Raw genomic sequence first — 3,537 nt, 5'->3', positions numbered from 1 at the left:
TGTGTTAGAACTAGGGCACCATACGTCAACATACATTCTCATGGTGTCTCTCTCCTGCTCAAAAAACCCAATATGTGGAGAGGAGGAGATCACCTCAATGTGTATCTAACAAATGACATTAAATCCTCTTCTATTTATACCAAAAATGTATAGGTTGAATGGACATGAAGTTTGGTCTTCTTGAGCCTACATAAGTTGCTGGCCGACTTAACAATTTGTCCATAGCATAAATAAATTCATAACTTCATAAATACTCATCGGAATCGGATGATCTTTAGATCAATCCTACACCTCTCGATGAGAGGTATCCAATAAAAATATGAGCTACCATAAATAAGCTGACCCACATGGAATTTGGCCTAGTTTCCAATTTTAACACTCCCTCTCAACTAGAGAGAACTCCATCCGTTGATCCATATGACCAGCTGTACTATCTCTACCATCAGTGCCCTGCACTGCTCTGCCCAGATCTGCTTATCTTTGCTAGCTCCGCTCAGGTCTGCTGGCTCTGCTCAACTTAGCTGGCTCTGGTGACTCTGCTCTGCTCTGCTCTGCTTATCTCTGCTAGCTCTGCTCAGGTCTACTCAGCTCTGTTGGCTCTACTCAGCTCTGTTGGCTCTACTCATATCTACTAGCTCTGCTGAAATATGAAGAAGAAGAATTGATCGAGAATGTCTCATACCATTCTCCACTAACCCGAAGTCAATCTCAGAGTGCATACCACTGGTCCCAGACCAGTATCAACTGACCCAAAGTCAACGTCATAGTGGGTACGACTCCTACCACTGGTCCCAGACCAGTATCGCAGTCTCAGAGAGTGTACCATTGGTCCCAGACCAGTCTCAATTGACCCAAAGTTAGCATCATAGTATGTACCACTCTCACAGGTCCCAAACTAGTCCTGCACTGACCCAAGGTCAATCTCAGAGTATGTACCACTGGTCCCAGACCAGTCTCAACCGACCCGAAGTCAGCGTCATAGTAGGTACAACTCCTACAACTGGTCCTAAACCAGTATCATTTATCCCAGATCAATGAAGGTCATCCTAGCATAGGGAGTACGGTAGATACAATGATGCATCCATCGGTACTACTATGGTCCCTATCCTCATTTCCCTGCTCATTGATCAGATGAGAGGTACTTCCCATGAGTCCCATACTACATGGGTAGGATGCCTATCATCTTGCTACAATTTTGTCATGGAGAACACATCATCTAGACCTCACAGGAGAACTAATCATCCTGCTACACAGGAGAGCGAATCATCCTGTCCCACAAGAGAGAGAATCATCTTGTTCCAGTGCGCACCACCAGGGGAGCGTGAGTCACCATGTGGCCATATGTTGTTCTAGTAAGAATCGCAAGCCCCCAGAGCTCCTAGAGCTCAATGTATGCAACATGCAGGACCCTTTTACAAGGGTCTCTCGATGACTCCAAGTCGTACGGGAAAATCACAGATTTGATCTTTCCCCCGGGCTTTGTCAAAATGTTAGCGACCTGTACATTAGTCTCAGTGCGATGGAGCCTCCTTGCTCATCGACTTACCATATCCCAGATAAGGCAGTATCTGATGTCTATCTTCTGGAGCAATCGTCGAATACGGGATTCCTCAACAATAGAATCCCACCTCTAGTTGTCACAGAGAATCACAGTGGTATTCATCATGTGTACAAATAGCTCATTGAAGAGCTTCCACAACCAGACTGCCTCATAGGAGGCCAAACTAGCAGCAATGCATTCTGCCTTGGTGGTGCTCAGAGCCACCAACTTCTACTTCCTGCTCATCCAGGATATCGAGGCAGATTCCAAAGAGAAACAACACTGAGACATGCTCTAGTGATCCTCCACACTGCCTGCCCATTGATCATTCGAATAATCATGTGGTTTCATATTTCCGACAATGTATCTCAATCCATGAGAGATTGTGCCCTGAAGATATCTCAGAAGATTCTTGGCACCAATCCAGTGAGGCTCAACCAAATATGAGCTCACCATGCTAACTGCAACATATATGTCCGAACGGAGGTTCTCCAAGAACATCAACGCGAATGAGTTTTTGAAACTCAGAGGCATTTCCCAAATCTGGTCCAACATCACTACCATATAACTTCTTGAAAGTTAAGATCCTCAAGGTAGTCACATGTTTGTTGTTTATCTTTCCACATTCGGAATCCAACTCCCTCTGTCTCCTATAAATGAGAGGGTCTACACCTGTCAGACATAGGTGCCGGTATGAGAGGTTTATCATCCACAACCTTTGAGTAATGGTTTGGATTGATTTCACTCCTAGTGAATCTCAACTTCATCAAATAGATATCAATCCTCTCATACTACACCCGAGGTGTTTTTCTTCAAGCCATAGAGGGCTTTCTTCCACCTATATACATGAGATTCCCGATCATGAGTCTCAAATTCCTTGGGTTGTTCCAAGCCTGTGGACCTACTGCATGAGGGGAATGGTCTCCTTACAAGATTTTCCTTTGGTACATTTCAGACATGTACCTTCATGCTCCTTTTTGAATTCAAGCATCCTAGTCACCATCTGACTCACAGACCTCCGGTGCTGAGTCAATGGACATGGTCCCCAGTGGACTTCCTGCAACTTGATACAACCCTGAACTCAAAAATATATTTGAAAGATCTATTTTCAAACACGTACCTTTCCATCGATAAGTGCCACCCTGTAACCTTTGACTTCCATTTCCGAGATGGACACCAGGTTCTTCTTGCGATCGGGTACATAAAAGAGATTCTGGGGTTCCTTGCTTTCTTTGAAGAGTCGACCATTTCCTTGATGACCTGCATTACCAGTCATTCCTTTGATCATTGAAGATGTCCCTTGAATGATTGTTATCTTCATCAAGAGATGTGTCTTTGCCATTCAGACACTCCTTCGCATAACAGCCGAACTTATTGCAACCAAGGCATCCGCCTTTCCTTCCACCCTTAGATCTGAACTTCCCAATGAAGTGATCTTTAGATGGGCCATCAAAAACTTCCGCTGCGCCATTCTGATAACATTCTCTGCTTCGACTTCACCCTAGGTGAATTATAAGGAACACCCAACTGTCTTTGGTGATTGCTCTTTCACTCTTGCTTGGGCATTGTCTTCACCTCACCTCTAATACCATGTTAATTTTAGGTATGTTCTATGCTAGAGAAATTTATTTTCACAGTTAGCAATCACATGAGCATTAAGATAAACTACAGATAGAACATAAATATAAATTGTAGAAGACAAGCCAAGACAAGAGGACACAAGATGTGGCGCTAGCCAGGGACAAACCCCACAATGTGTGGGGAAACTCTTAATCAATTCTTCTTTTATGTTCTTCAAAGTTTAGCAGAGAAAGAGAGAGAGAGAGAGATAATACATTTACAACAGAAGTCAACACTTTGACTTATATAGATCTAGCATAGATCATTTCATATAACGATGAGATCAATTGAAGACATTTTGCTTCAGTTGATTCTCCAAGGTGACTCCTTCACCTATCATCGTGCTACATCTCGTCCATTTGCTACACCTTACCGTG

Source organism: Pinus tabuliformis, chromosome X (genome assembly GCF_031772625.1).
Source record: "Pinus tabuliformis cultivar Carrire ecotype Pingquan chromosome X, CPIR1, whole genome shotgun sequence".
Lineage (NCBI taxonomy): Eukaryota > Viridiplantae > Streptophyta > Pinopsida > Pinales > Pinaceae > Pinus > Pinus tabuliformis.
Note: the sequence above shows the minus strand (reverse complement) of the source record.